Raw genomic sequence first — 16,851 nt, forward strand, 5'->3', positions numbered from 1 at the left:
TTTATAAGGGAGCTGCTGACTACTGTCGTTCATTTATTCCCACAATCCTATGTTCTATAGTTTTAAACTGTGTTTACCAATTTCATGTTGCCCTTGCCTCATGCTGAGAAGGTTGTGGGTTTCAGCCCCATTCAATAGAGTTGAGCATACAATTTAGGCCGACACTCCAGGGGAGTAGTGAGGGGGTACTATATTGTTGGAGGTGCCGTCCTTTTGACAAGATATTAAACTAAGGTTCATGTTCGCCTGTTGTGGTGATTGAGGCAGATGTTGCCAATGTCCTGCTCAACATTCCTCCTTCAGCCAATTCCAAATGGAAACATCGTCCTTCACTCTGGGGCACACTCACTAAATGCCTGCACCTCACTACCGCCACCCTCCTCCTCTAAAAGCCTCTTCAAAACCTACCTCTTTGACCTTGCCTTCAGCCATCACCCCCAATTCCTCTCCCAACATACCTCTGTGAAGTACTTGGGGGATGATTCATTGCATTTACGGCACTATAAAAATACAATTATTGCCGTTAGATATTGCTGTTTGTAGGGCATAATCCGAAAATTACAGCCAGGCCATTCAGGGGTGAAATCAGAAAGCAGTTTTTCACGCAAAGGAGAGCAGAAATCTGGAACTGTGGGTGCTGGATCAATTGGAGAGTTCAAGACTGAGATAGATAAAACATTTTTTTAGGTAAGGTTTTAAAGGGATAGGGAGCAAAAATGGGTAAATGAAGTTGAGGCACAGATCAGCCATGATCTAATTGAATGGCAAAGCAGGCTTCTGGGGCTGAATGGCCTACTTTTGTTCCTATGTTGGTGCTGACTGGCTGTTGCATTTACCTACATAACAATCACCAAATTCCAAAAAGTAATTGATTGTGTGAGATGTTTTAAGGTGTTTCAACATGAGAAGGCACCACATAAATGCAAGTTTTTGTTGTTATTATTCTGTAGCACTTCCTTGCTATGGCGGCATGATGTCCAATCCAGTGGGAATTCAGTGACATAATCAGGAGCTGTGGGCAGCACTTCCCTGGAGCAGAGTGTGTGGTATCCCTGCAAGGGGAATTCTGCACAAGTGCCTCTGACTAGACTGACATAACGAGCAATTTCATGACCTTAAGCGACTGCAAGAGCTGAACAAGAGGCATCAAGAGCTGCACAGATAACCTTCGTTCATTACATTTAAGATTATATGACTATCCCTTATTCAATGTAAACCAGATGTTTCAAAATATAATGCTGACTAACTCCTGTTATTTGTCTTTAGTTGGTTGAACCGTTTTGGTGCTGGGTAGGTGTGCCATCTTGGTTAACGATCATGATGCAATACGTAACTGATACTTTTGTTTTTGTGTGCTGACCTTACACTCACTCTTGTGTTTATAAATGGGGATTTATTATAGACAGCCACTCAGCAGATAATTGAATCCAGCATCAAATCCTGGCATCGATGTTTGACCACATGAATCAATGGTATGGGTGGACATTTCAAGCACAAACTATTATGAGGTATGGAAGGAATTCTCAGTTCTTGTGGCATGTTCTGATTAATTTTCAAGATAAGTAAGGGGTCATCTGAAGTGAACCACACTACATCATGTGGTCTGTATTTAGGGAGGTTCATAATGTGACTTTGTTTCAGAAAGATTGTCCTGTTCTATAATATGTCCTGTTATTAGAAGGGAGAAAAAAACTGGCTGTTACATAAAGGAGAGTGTGCAAATATCAATGAAAATATTTTTGGTATTTTAATATTTTAGATATGACGTATAAACTATGACTCCATTTAATGGCATATGGCCCCTTTTTTCTCCTCCCTCGTTTTTACAAGTTATTTTACTGTTGCCTTTCTCTTTTGGTCTTCCCCCCCCCGCCCCCCCCCAACCACTGGATCATCTGGTTGCGAGGGGAGGCTAGTGCCCTTCGGACTCTGACCAGTGCCACTTTTGAAGTGGCTACTGGAATGGTGCACAAATGGGAAGGGCAGGGGGAAGGAGGGGAGGAATTGCAGCACCTAGCTTCCTCTCCACTGCACTCCCTGACGATCGCAATTAAAATTGGGAATTCACCTTCAATGAGAAATCCTACTTTTTTTTTTCAAAAGATAACACATGACACTGTCTCCCTCCTACAGAGATTACTGGGTTATAATGCTTATATAGGAAAACACCAACATTTTAGGAACATGAAAAGGCCATTCGGCCCAGTAGAGTTGTGCCTTTTTATATAGATCAACCCAACCTACCTGCTCCATTTATCCCTGAAACTTGGTTTATCTCCAGAAATGTGTCTAATTATCTCTTGAACCCAATTAACAGTTGTCTTTAATGGAGTTCCCCATTCATTTATTCTGTAAAATGATTCCCTTTGAATGAAAAGGGGTTCTGTCTGACTCTTCATTTCACTTACAACTCCCTAACTTGTGTGTGTGTGTATAGGCTGCAAGTGAACCAGTATAAGGATAAATTGATAATCAGAGTAGTTCGATATTTATAACCCAGATTGAAGACCTGAGGCTCGGCTGCATGAGACCGGTTTTTTATATAAATTCAAGCACACTGAAGGTAAAGATTATATTCTGGTGAGGATCAGATCAGCCATGATCTTATTGAATGGCGGAGCAGGCTCGAGGGGCCGATTGGCCTACTCCTGCTCTTATTTCTTATGTTCTTATGTTGATTATCTGTGTGAAATATAAAGGGAACTCTGATATTTGGAACAAGAGGCCCTCAATAGTGAGGAACGAGATGTAGGAGGAGAAATTCAACTCGTGACTCTTTCTGGCGCTAAATGGGAGGCGCACTCGGAACGCGCACCTGAAGACATCTGCGAGAGGCACAAGCCAAATTAGGCCTGGGGCCAGATTTGAATGAGCTTCAGAGGCCAATCAGGCATCCTGATGCAGCTTGCCAGTCGGGGCCTTAGGAAGTCTGGCCAACTCCGTGATGGACGGTGGGGGGAGGGCGAATCTGGGACAGCAGCAGTCTGCAGGAATTTCGTGGAGCCAGGAGGAGCACTCTTTATGGGTCGTTGGTTAAGTGCTGCTCAGCACCTGGCATGACCTCCGCCCCTTTGCTGACCAATATCACTTGGGGTCCTACAAAAGAGTTAGGCGCCCTGCACACCTAGAAATCCAATTTGGCAGCCGGAAGAGATCGGGTGCTCGTGATCCAAAAGTCGCCCCCCCTCCCCACTATTGGTTTAAATGGCGCAACTATGAGAATTGTGGGCGTGTGAGTCGTTTTGACGTGGGATATGAACACTATATTCTGTTCTGAAGCAGTGAGTATTATTTTTGTATCACAAGTGAGTTTATCAAGAAACTTACATTTTTAGGACTTGTTGATAAATGTTGATAAAATCCCTTTTCAAACGCTCTCCGCTGTTGCACAAAAAAATCCAGTTGAAATGGTTAAAGACTAACTGGGTGGTACAGTGCATTAGATAATGGCCTCTGGGACCTGGGTTCAAATTACAGCCTGATGGGATGAAAGTCTCTTCTGCCTGCTGGCTGTAAAACTCCTTATGTATAATAATTTTGATCAGTCTCAATCCAATTTCTGGTGGGCATTGGCCCAGAGGACAAAACTAACTGGTTCTAATTGGAAATTGCAAATCAGAGGAATGGGAAACAGGGGAAAAAAGAATCACACTGGTGCACCGAGGGGGACACTCTTCTGAGAGCGAGACTGAGACGTATTGTTGGGGTTGAGCGGATGGAGCTTTCACCTTTGTAACGATGCCAAGGAGTGCTTGATGCTGAAACTGGATGCCTGGAATGAGAAGGCGTCCCATTCACCGGCATTAATATTCCTCACCTTGACAAACACAGAACGAAAGTGAAACAAATGCCAAAACTAACTGACTAGAGACATTTTTGCAGTGTAGTGCTGGGGTTGGTACATATTACAAAGAGATTCTTATGTCAAAAAGCTGTGCTATTTTTTACTTACCTCTCCTGTTGAGCGCAAGTCTGGTGCCAGATAACTTTCTTCTCTAAATCATCTTAACCTTGTGTATATAGCAGGACACCATTGTATTTTGCTGCTCAGCCTCTGGAAGGTACAAAAAAAAAGCTTATTACAGATAGCAGTGCAAATTCTTCCCCCCCCCCCCACCCATTATAATAAAGAACTTCTGGCTGATGCAGTATATTTTCCTGCTGAATAAATAGAAACTCCATATGGTTGCACAACAAATGCAGTGAGTAGTGCTTTGAGGGATGTTTGTCAACCTATAAAGTCTATGTTTGAACAATGTCAAAGGAGATAAAGATGTGAGAAGGGATAATAATTGTGAGAGAACGAAACAGAGTACAGGCCATTTGGAACATACTGTACAAGTTCCACCCATAAACAACCCATTATTGGGATTGTCAGCTCCCACTGATACCATCTATTCACTGAAGCCAGTATTTTAGCTGTGTAGATATATCAAATGTGCCATAGATTCTACCAGTGCAGTGATAATTTGCAAGTTGTTTGTTTTTTTTTCCTTCCTTTCCTGATGAGACTGCAATCTTTAACAAACTGCATTAACAGGAGCCAAACATGGCCAGTACAAGCAGTATGCTGGCGACCAATCCAAGACGTTGCAAATCAGATTGTAGCCTGCAATGGGGGCCTTATTCTTTCAAGTTCTGACACCTGGGTTCAAATCCAGCCCAAGCAAATGGGAGGAATGTCTCCTCGGTTTTCAAACTGCAGGAGCCATACGTGATATTGGTTTTGGGGCATTTTTCCCTCAGTTCCTCCAGGGCATGAGTCCACAGCACCATACTTGGGATCTAACCAGCTCTAAATTGGCAATTTTGCTCTGAATATCACTAAGGATGTTTGGCATGATTTTAAAAGAAAAATTCACTTGCACTAGGGGATGTTGTACTGAGGTTGGGGTTGAGTAACATTGTTGAAGAGGTGGTTTGCTGCTCATCATATACCTGACTTGGGGATTCTCACTCTGAAAATAAGCATGCTTCATTTCCTAGCCATCATTATCCTATACCTTGGTGAGCACAAAAGCCAGCAGTGTACAAGTCCAAGGAATGATGTGCTGTGTAACAAACATGTGGCGAACTGATGTTGGATTTAAGTGAGTGTGCATGGTTTAAAAAGGAGGATCTTGGACAATGTTCTCACTTCAACAAATAGTTTAGCACTTGTAACGCTTCACAAACTGAATAGAATATAACAACACAATTCTTTAATTAGAGCAAAGTTCAAATATTGCAAATTCATGAAGTAAACAAGTTTGCTAAGTTATTTCAGAATTGAATGCCAATTTATGCTTGAATCGCTAACTTAATCTCTGGATTATATCATGTCTAAACGTTAAGAAATTTTGTGCTTCACTCACTTTCTTTCTTTCTCTCGCTCTCTCACTTTTTTTTTCCTCTTCAGGGTCTTTAATGACCAGCTGCATAAGAACTGAATTAGAAAAGGATTTTGGACCCATCAAACCTTATACCCTCCAATGGACCGTGAACAATCTATACTGTTAGTGACTCCTCCCAATGCCCATGATGTGAAGTACTTAGAGACATTTCAACTCGAAAGGCACTACATAAATACTTGTGCCTTTTTAAATAATTGCAGATAAAGCTTCCAAGCAAGGACTCCCTGAGCTCCAAGAGATAATCAAAGCAAGATTTCAGAATACTAGTCCAAAATTGCAATTGACCATGCTTGACTCTGACCAGTCCCAATTCATTCTGTACTCAAATTATTCCCAATAAATTACAAGATTTGAACTTGTGCTGAGAGACCTCACCTGAGGGTTTCTTAAATGGGTGGAGGGTAATTTGGAGCCATTCAGCAGATGGCACTCCGACTTTTCATTGCTTATATGCAGCTGGGGATTGTGCTACAATGAAGCTCCCTCTTGTCATTAAAAAGGAGATCTGCTTTTCTCTGTTTTATCTTTCTTGTCAATGTTATTAAAACCAATTCAAACTCTGCTCCCTCATTTCAGTTTACTTCGAGCCGCAGTGGCTGAGGGTCTGAAAGGCCACAAAGGTTCACGATTTGGGTCACTGAATAATGAGGTATGTTGAAGATGTAATCCCAATGATTATACCAGGATCGTGTCCACTGATGCCCCCCCAGCACTTGCCGCCCCCCGCCACACCCCCATGGAGTTTGCAGGATAAGTGGGAGGGCATCCAATTTGCATGGGTAGGGGGTGCAGCTGGAAAATCTGGTGCGTGCCTGCCATTTTAGGGGTGGGGGGGTGGGGAATGCACGCTTGCTCAGGTTTATCCCAGATCTCAGCCACATGCTCCTCAGCCCCCTGTGTAAAGGTGCTGATCAAGGTCTGTCTTCTTACAAAATGGCACCTTTCTTTGAAGGTCCAGGCTGCTGTTCTGGCCTGGCCCCCTGCCTCACCTGCCACTTACCCACTTCCACCCATCTGGAACCAGTATGCCTGATCTCACTTAACATACCGGCCTAAAGCAGTATTAAAGCGGGACCCAAATGAGCTAGGGAAGTGGGAACTCCCGCCATAGGGAGTCTCTACCCAACCCCCTCCCCCACCCCGGGATCCGCCCCGCCCATGACATTTGCCTTGTACAGAGCAGGTGCTGGTTTCACTCCTTTTATAAGGAGTGCCAGAAAATCCTGGAAATGGGCAGACTCCTAGTACAGGAAGGTCTCTGCAATTTTCCAGTGGGTTCTGTCAATCTTCTGTCAGCAGGAGACCGGCTGAGCGCCCCCCCACCCCCCCACCACCCCGTGGATTTTCTAGGCCCTTGGGGTGCAGTTACGTGGATGCCAACTGGCCTCTGGTGCCTCGTCCAAGTCGCTATTGCTCATGCGTGAGCCTAGATGGTGAGCACTGGGTTAATACTTCGAGGCTATCACAGTCGGGCACAATCTGATGTCCGTGCATGTGGACTTGCAGCTGGGGTCATTTGGTGGCAGTTAGGAGTGGGAGCCCAGGCTGATCTTCTCTCCTCTCCCTTCCGTCAAGCCCTGGAGCAATGAGGCTAGCTGTAGAGCCCACACCCACCACCTCAACTGTGATCATCTGGAATCGAACCAGGAAACATACTCCCCTATATGGCTTAATACCACATTGGGCAGTGATTCATGGGAAAGAGAGGAGAGAGTGCATGTAAAACTTTGAACTGGGATCTTTCTTATTTGGGGAAATTATATTTTAGAAAAGAAAATCCCGAAAAACAAATGATTGATTTTATTAAAGGGCAGTGCCTTCAGTGTTTGGAAAAACATTGAATAGCCAAACAATTCTGTGTAGCACTTTTGTCAAAATAATATTATGCATGTGTTTTTTTTTATAAATCCCAACAGGAAGATAAACAGCCTTGACAAAGTAGTTTGCTTTTCCTTGCATTACATGAGCCAGAATTTGATAGTGTAAATGTTCTGGTTATTTGGCACACTCGAAGGAAGAAAGGGAAAGAACTTGCTTTCATACAGCACTTATCACATCTCTCAGAACATCCAAAGCATTTTATGTACAGCAAATTACTTTGTACTTTGTTATGGCAATGAATGAAGCAGCCATTTTGTGCACAGCAAGGTCCCATAATGTCAATGAGAAGAATAACTCATGTTGTTTAAGGGAAGAAAGTTGGGACAACCCACTGTCCTTCAATGAGTCGTACTCTGGGATCTTTAATTTCCACCAGAACGAGCAGGCGGGGTTTCAGTTTAACATGTCATTCAAAGAATGGCACTTTTGACAGTGCAACACTCCGAGGTGTCGGCCTAAATTATCTACTCCATTTCTGGAAAGGGGCTTGAATCCAAGACCTTCTGCCTCTGAGATGAGAATGCTACTGACTTTGAGACAAGCTTAAAAAAAAGAACATAAGAAATAGGAGCAGGAGTAGGCCATTCAGCCCTTCGAGCCTGTCCTGCCATTCAATAAGATCATGACTGATCTTTGGCCTCAACTCCACTTTCCTGCCCGATCCCCGTATCCCGTGATTCCCTTAGAGTCCAAAAATCTATCTATCTTAACCTTGAATATACTCAATGACTCAGCATCCACAGTCTTCTGGGGTAGAGAATTCTAAAGATTCACAACCCTCTGAGTGAAGAAATTCCTCCTCATCTCCATCTTAAATGGCCGATTATGCCCCCTAGTTCTAGACTCTCCAGCCAGGGGAAACAATCTCTCAACATCTACCCTGTCAAGCCTCCTCAGAATCTTTTATGTTTCAATGAGATCACCTTTCATTCTTCTAAACTCCAGAGAGTATAGGCCCATTCTACTCAACCTTTCCTCATAGGACAACTCTCTCATCCCAGGAATTAATCTAGTGAACCTTCGTTGCACCACCTGCAAGGCAAGTATATACCTTCCTTAGATAAGGAGACCAAAACTGTACCCAGTACTCCAGGTGTGGTCTCACCAAGGCCCTGTACAATTGCAGCAAGACTTCCTTACTCTTGGCCTCTATTGCAAATGACATGTTGGAGTACAACATGTCATTTGCTTTCCTAATTGCTTGCTGTACCTGCATGTTAACTTTCTGTGTTTCTTGTATGAGGACACCCAGATCTCTATGAACACCAACATTTAATGGTTTCTCACCATTTAAAAAATATTCTGCTTTTCTATTCTTCCTACCAAAGTGAATAACCTCACATTTCCCCACATTATACTCCATCTGCCACCTTCTTGCCCACTCACTTAACCTGTCTATATCCCTTTACAGACTCTTTGTGTCCTCCTCACAGCTTACTTTTCCACCTAGCTTTGTATCATCAGCGAACTTGGATACATTACACTCGGTCCCTTTATCTAAGTCTTTAATATAGATTGTAAATAGCTGAGGCCCAAGCACTGATCCTTGCGGCACCCCACTAGTTACAGCCTGACAACCTGAAAAGATCTGTTTTTCCTACTTATTATTTCTCTCCGTTAAGCAATCCTTTATCCATGCTAATATATTTCCCCCAACCACATTATCTTGTATAGCAACCTTTTATGTGGCACCTTATCGAATGCCTTTTGGAAATCCAAATATATTACATCCACTGGTTCCCCTTTATCTACCCTGATAGTTAGATCCTCAGAGAACTCTAATAAATTTGTTAAACACGATTTCCCTTTTTATAAACCATGTTGACTCTGCCTAATCATATTATGATTTTCTAAGTGCCCTGTTACTACTTCCTTAATAGTGAATTCCAGCATTTTCCTGACGACTGATGTCAGGCGCACTGGCCTTTGGTTCCCTGTTTTCTCTCTCCCTCCTTTCTTGAATAGCGGAGTCACATTTGCTACCTACCAATCCGCTGGGACCATTCTAGAATCTAGGGAATTTTGGAAGATCACAACCAATGCATCCACTATCTCTGCAGTCACCTCTTTTAGAACCCTCGGATGTAGGCCATCAGATCCAGGGGATTTGTTGACTTTTAGTCCCATTAGTTTGTCCAGTACTTTTTCTCTACTGATATTGTTTTAAGTTTCTCACTCTCATTTGCCCCTTGGTTCCCCACTATTTTTGGTATGCTTATTGTGTCTTCAATTGTGAAGGCAAATACAAAATATTTGTTTAACATCTCTGCCATTTCCTCATTCCCCATTATAATTTCTCCTGTCTCAGCCTCTAAGGGACCAATGTTTATTTTTGCCTCTCTCTTCCTTTTTACATACTTGTAGAAGCTCTTACAATCTGTTTTTATATTTCTTGCTAGTTTACTCTCATAGTCTATTTTCTTCCTCTTTATCAATTTTTTGGTCATCCTTTGTTGGTTTCTAAAACCCTCCCAATCCTCAGGCTTACTACTATTCGTCACAACATTATAAGCCTCTTCTTTTAATCTAATACTATCCTTAACTTCTTTAGTTAGCTACGGATGGATCGCTTTTCCGGTGGAGTTTTTATTTCTCCATGGAATGTATATTCGTTGAGAATTCTGAAATATTTCTTTAAATGTTTGCCATTGCTTATCTACTGTCATACCTTTTAATCTAATTTCCCAATCCACCTTAGCCAACTCACCACTCATACCTATCTAATTGGCTTTATTTAAGTTTAAGACTCTAGTTTTGGACTTAAGTACATCTCTCTCAAACGCCAGAAGTCATTAATAAACGTATAACACGTAATTCCCATGTACCTGGGTTACATTGACATTTGTTTATTTAATAAACGAGCTTTGTTGTATAATGTTATATTGTCAGGATTAGAGAAGTCCATTTGGCCCACTCAGGCTCACCCCTGTATCTTGGCAGAGTCATCCCGTGTCCCAGTCTTTCCTTATATCTCTTCCCACAACACCCCCTCCCCACCAGTCCTCCCGCCACCTCCATCTTCTTGGAGAGGCAGAAAAAAATAGACCTGTAGCCAATTCATGAATCCTCTGTCAAAAATTACTTTCTGAACCCTCAAAAGGTCATCAGACAAACCTCAGAAGGCTCCAATTCTTCGGTTATAATCAAAAGTCTTACTTTCCTTCTGCCATGATCTTGTAGATTTGTAAAAATGTATCCTTAACACCTTCTTGAAGGACTGCAAGGAGCCTGTCCGCATTCCCACCTCTGGAATAATGTTCCACAGGTCAATCACCCTCTGAGAAAAGTCAAACTTTCGCTCATCCAGATTCACTCCCTGCCTTCTCCTCTTCAATGGGTGGCTCCCAGTGCTGCCCGACACCAGCAGCTTAAAAAAATCCCTGGACTTGCATTTTATCAATGCCCTTAATAAACGTATAACACGTAATTCCCATGTACCTGGGTTACATTGACATTTGTTTATTTAATAAACGAGCTGTGTTGTATAATGTTATATTGTCAGGATTAGAGAAGTCCATTCGGCCCAACTCCCCAAAGCCTTTCCACCATCTACAAGGCACAAGTCAGGAGTGTGATGGAATACTCTCCACTTGCCTGGATGAGTGCAGCTCCAACAACACTCAAGAAGCTCGACACCATCCAAGATAAAGCAGCCCGCTTGATTGGCACCCCATCCACCACCCTAAACATTCACTCCCTTCACCACCGGCGCACTGTGGCTGCAGTGTGCACCATCCACAGGATGCACTGCAGCAACTCGCCAAGGCTTCTTCGACAGCACCTCCCAAACCCGCGACCTCTACCACCTAGAAGGACAAGGGCAGCAGGCGCATGGGAACAACACCACCTGCACATTCCCCTCCAAGTCACACACCATCCCGACTTGGAAATATATCGCCGTTCCTTCATTGTCGCTGGGTCAAAATCCTGGAACTCCCTTCCTAACAGCACTGTGGGAGAACCGTCACCACACGGACTGCAGCGGTTCAAGAAGGCGGCTCACCACCACCTTCTCAAGGGCAATTAGGGATGGGCAATAAATGCTGGCCTTGCCAGCGACGCCCACATCCCGTGAACGAATAAAAAAAAAAAAAATAATTGTAAAGACCTGAATCAGATCCCCTCTAAGTCTTTGCTTTTCCAGCAAATCTAAACCCAAGGCACAAAGTCTATCTACATAATTCACTTGGGCCACATATCATCCTTGTTGCCTTTCCATGTACCTTCTCTACAACCACAATATCCTTCGTGAGGTGGATTCATAATACACCGGGTGAGACCTCACCTGACCTTGTATAAACTGATTATTGTGGCTCTAGTTTTATATTGACCGATTCTGGCTAATACAGCCCAGGGCCCAGTTTGCTTTGACTCCAGCTGCCTGACACTGAAGCTTTATGGAACAGTCAGCAACCATTGCCAAGTCTCTCTCCCCTCCTGTCACCTTTTAACTTACTCCCATTCATGTTATACTCTATACCTGAATTCCTTAGTGCACACTTATCTGCATTGAAAAGCATTTGTCAGTCTTGGGTCCACTTCCCCTGTCTATCCAAATCCACTTGTAATCTATTTTCATCTTCTGCGATCCTTACTGTATTGCACAGTTTAGTTTAATCCACAAATTTAATAACTGTAATATCAATGCCCTGCTCCAGATCATTGACAAATAGGAGTGGACCCAGCGCAAAACTCGGAGTAACTCCACTACTGACTGGACTCCACTTGGAAATGGCTCCATTTAAAACTGCCCTTTCCTAAGGCTCTTTAGCCAATTTGCACCATATCTTGCAACGTCCCCTGCGACACCATGGACTTAATTTTAGCCCAGAGTTCCTCGCGGCACTTTATGGAATGTTTTTGGAAATCTAAGGAGATGACCAGATATCCCTCATCTACTGTTCTAGTGACTTCTTCAAAAAACTGGATCAGGTTTGTCGAGCACATCCTCTGTATCGTGAAGCAGTGTTGAATATCTTCTAACAAGTCCAAGGGTTCTAGTGATTATCAGTGCTAGCCCCAGTGATGGTGTTCATTAGTTTCCCCACCACTGAGATCAAACTCACTGGCCTATAATTGCCTGGTTGTGATTTTAATCCTTTTTTAAATAAGAGCACCAACATGCACCTTTCTCCCATCAGAACTTCCCTGGTTCTTAGCCATTTTCTTCAGTACCCTGGGGTAAATTAAATCTGGCACTGATGCTTTTTCTACCTTGAGTCTCTTTAACGTAATGTGCACCATCTCCCTTGAAGTGTAAGCAACCCATTTGAGTGTTAGTTTAATCCATTGTACGAGGGGCAGTTCCAGCCTTCTCACCATTAAAAACAGATTTAAAAAAGTATCTGGTCAATACTTCTGCTGTGCCCTTGTCGTCATCTGTAATTCTGGGCCGATTCACCCCGCAATGGGCCTATCTCTAACCAACCTCCGACACCTGACATGATTCCTCAGGTGTCAGCCTTGGCTCTCACCTCGGAGTCAGAAGGTCGTGGGTTCAAGCCCCATTCCAGAGACTTCTAGACTGAAGCATATAATCTAGGCTGACACTGCAATGGAGCAGTGAGGGAGTGCTGCACTATCAGAGGCGCCATCTTTCAGATAAGGTGTTAAACCGAGGCTCCATTTTCCCTCTCGGGTGAACATAAAAGCTCCCATGTTGTTATTTGAAGAAGAGCAGGGGAGTGCTCCCTGGTGCTCTGGCCAGCATTTATCCTTCAACTCATATACTACAACAGATCCGGTCATCTATATTATCGCTGATTGTGGAACCTTGCTGTGTGCAAAATGGCTGCCACGTTTGCCTACATTACAACAGTGGCTACACTTGAAAAGTATTTGATTGGCTATGAAACGCCTTGGGATGTCCTGTGGAGATGAAAGGTGTATAAATACTATATAAATGCAAGTTGGTTCATTCTTGTAAGCAAAGATTTTTTATCCCATTTTTTTACCTATGTTCAACTATCCTTCTCTCTAGATTAATTTTTATCTTACCTAATAATTCTTTTATATTAACACTTAACTCCCTATTACTCATTTTGTAAGCTTTGAAATGCCTTTGTTTAGCGAGCAAGATGCCCAAGCCCCCATGTGACTTACTCTCATCGTATACCCTTCTCCTCGTACAAGTGACTTCACAACGTTCAAGCTTATTTTTGAAGGTATCCCATTTCCTTTGCGTGTTGCAATAATCCTCACTCAGCTCCCTCTCCATTGAACCACCGCTAGGTGTCTCTATTTCTGTAAACCAATATGCAGCACCAGCATACAGTTACTCCTAAACTGAGCTACTGCCTTGCATTTTAAATCTTAAGTTTTATTTACGCTTTTGGCTGTGAAATGTTAAATATTATTTGATCGCGGCAAAGGAATTTGTGAATGAGAGGGATCGTTTTGACTGTACGTCTCTGTTCCAAACAATGTTTGACATCCCATGGAAACTGTGCCATGCCCAGAATTATGTCTGAGCTGCAGAAATAATTAGCAGTTTTTCTCTCTCTCTCTCTTCTAAACGTATTTAAATTCTCTAAAAATATGGTGACAACCACTTTGGACAATGCATAAAAATACCTCATTAATTTCCTTGTAGATTTGCTGAACAAAAATGTCAAGGATGAATGTAACCTAGGTAACGAAGTCAAAACAGCATAAAAATACCAACATACACGGCCACTCAAACGTGCGAGGGCATTTTGAGAATTACTTGCTAGGATATTCAAGCTATCAATCACAGATCCACACTAACCTCATTCATTGCGCGATCATGTTTCCATCTATCTGACTCTGTAAAAGGAAAAATACACAGAAACACTGATTAGCTTAAGAAAGCTTTAAAACTCAATTAGCCTTCAGCATTGTGAATTTATGCCAGGGCAAATTTGCCTGCATTGTTTTTGCTACTTATCGCTTTCTTTGACGTAGATTTTATCTCAATTAATTTCCCTTCCTTCTCCTTTATTCTCCTCCCCCACCCTCCTCCCAATCCAAAGCTAAGCACCATTTCTTTTGCCCAGAGATCATGCAGGTGACTGGCTCCCAGGCCTCTTCCACTGCCATTTTAGATATGAGAGCTAGGAGGTACAAAATACACAACTTGAGAGGGAGAGGAGGAGGTGGGGAGGAGGATGTGGAGTTGACCCCATTTCACTGTATGGAAGCACATAGCATCCATTGATCCTGTCATTTCCCCCCTCTGCGCCCCCCCATCCCCTTCCATCATCATTGACTGTAGGATTGAGATCAAGATTTTCATTTGATTATTCATGATGCATTAAGACATCCCTTATTGCCTCAACTGTGAACATTAACGTTGGTTAGATTACATGGTACACATATCCTAAAGGGAGTGTAGATTTAATTTTACCATTGGAATGAAATCCTGGTGCCTGAGTGAAATTCTACGCACTGTTACTCTTTTCCTTTAAATTATTGTTCATCAGAGTGAGGGTTGCAAGTGTTGAAAATGGGACAGTTTTCAACTCTGTGCCCCTCAGTGTGTGAATCAAGGACTCCCAGACCGAATATAATGAAATGCATAGGCATGGTAAAGTTCCCTGTGCTCTTCCAACAATGTGCCTTAAGCCCAGCCTCCGAAGATCTCTCCCTACTGCACCAGTGTGAGATCACTATATCACACCCCAGCAACAATCGTCCCATCAGGAGTTGGGATGATACTGTCCAAACGCATTCACAATGGGCCCATATGGATGACAGCCAGAGGAGTCTTTCATCCCAGCAAGTTTGGGCTGGATTTGAATGCAGGATCCTAGCATAAAATGATACTGTGCAAATCCAAAGTGCCATCCAGATCCTGTGGGAAAAATGAAGAATTTTGTCTACAGTGCATCATTATATTGGCTGCTTTCTTTCTGTCACAGTACATATGGGTTTAAAACTTGGTTCACTGACAGAAAATACAGCGGTTGCAACATATAGACAAAATGTCTGGCTCGGTGTCTGAGGGAGGGCGAAAGCTATAGAATTCAAATACAAGCATCTTGTTGGTTTTATTTAGGTATATGTTTGGCAGCCCTTTTTAAGTTTGAGACACATACTTAAATTTCATTTGCATACTTTTTGAAAAGTATTTCTCAACCTGCCTTGTTCAAATTGGGGACCCCATCTGAAGGCATCAGAAAGAAAGGGGTAGATCAGGGAGACTCCATGCAATAACCACCACCCCAACAACCATCACACTTTAACATAGGAAAATGTTCCAAGGTACATCACAGCAGCGTAACCAGACAAAGATTAACATTGAACCAAAGAAGAGATATTTGGATGGGTGACTAAAAGCATGGTCAAAGAGTTAGGTTTTAAGGAGGGTCTTAAAGGAGATGGAGAGGTGGAAACGTTTAGGGAGGAAATTCCAGAGCTCAGGAATTAAACACTGAAGGCATGGCTGCCAATGGTGGGGCGAAAGGAGTGAGTGATGCACAAGAGGCCACAGTTGGAGGAACGTGGATTTCTTGGAGCATTGTAGGGCTGGAGGAGGTTAGAGATGGGGAGGCGTGAGGCCATGAAGGGATTTGAACACAAGGATGAGAATTTTAAAATTGAGGTGTTCGGGGACTGTCTATGTAGGTCAGTGAACACAGGGGTGATGGGTGAATGGAGACTAGTGCGAGTTAGGATACAGGCAGCAGAGTTGTGGATGAGTTCAAGTTTATGGAGGGTCAAAGATGACCGAAGTTGGGAGACCAGCCAGGAGAGCATTGGGATAGTCGAGGTAACAAAAGCATGGATGAGGGTTTCAGCAGTAGATAAGCTGAGGCAGGGGTGGAGATGGGCAGTTTCAGAGGTGGGAGTAAGTGGTCTTTGTGATGGAGAGGATATGGGGTCAGAAGCTCAACTCAGGGTCAAATAGGATGCCGAGGTTGTGAACAGTCTGGTTCAGTCTGAAACAGTGTCCAGGAATGGTGATGGAATCGGTGGCTTGGGAACGGAGTTTGTGGCGGGGACTGAAGACAATGACTGTGGCCTTCTCAAGTGGAGGAAATTGCAGCTCATCCAGGACTGGATATTGGACAAGCAGTCTGTCAACAAAGACGAAGTGGAGGGGTCGAGAGAGGTGGTGGTGAGGTAGAACTAAACTAGTTGTGCACCATATACGTTCGAGTCTGCACCCTTTGCACTTAAGGGATCGAAGATGGGGGCCATACAAAGGAAATTACCAGATTGGGAGAGATTAAGGGTTTTACTGAGGACAACCCCAGCTTCTCCAGTCTCTCCCCATAACTGAAGTCTATGCCTCTATTAATAAAGCCCAGGATCCCATATTTTTTTTTAACAGCCTTCTCAACTTGTTCTGTCACCTTCAAAGATTTGTGTACATACTCCCTGGGTCTCTCTGTTCCTGCACCCCCTCCAAAATTGTACCATTTAGTTTATATTGCTTCTCCTCATTCTTCCTACCAAAATGCATCACTTCCCACTTCTCTGAGTTACATTTCATCTGCCATGTGCCTGCCCATTTCACCAGTCTGTCTATGTCCTCCTGAAGTCTGTTACTATCCTCCACATTGTTTACTACATTTCCAAGTTTTGTGTCATCTGTAAACTTGAAATTATGCCA

General features: G+C 43.1%; 1 long non-coding RNA gene across 1 annotated transcript in view; it reads left to right on the top strand.

The window, feature by feature from the left end:
- LOC137332189 (uncharacterized) overlaps positions 1-1,815 on the top strand; it is a 28,338-nt gene extending 26,523 nt beyond the window's left edge. The window contains exon 3 of the long non-coding RNA XR_010965616.1: positions 951-1,815. This is a non-coding gene — a long non-coding RNA (uncharacterized lncRNA). The remainder of the gene's footprint in view (positions 1-950) is intronic.
- The last annotated feature ends 15,036 nt before the right edge of the window (positions 1,816-16,851 follow it).

The sequence above is a fragment of the Heptranchias perlo genome, chromosome 14, assembly GCF_035084215.1.
Source record: "Heptranchias perlo isolate sHepPer1 chromosome 14, sHepPer1.hap1, whole genome shotgun sequence".
NCBI lineage: Eukaryota > Metazoa > Chordata > Chondrichthyes > Hexanchiformes > Hexanchidae > Heptranchias > Heptranchias perlo.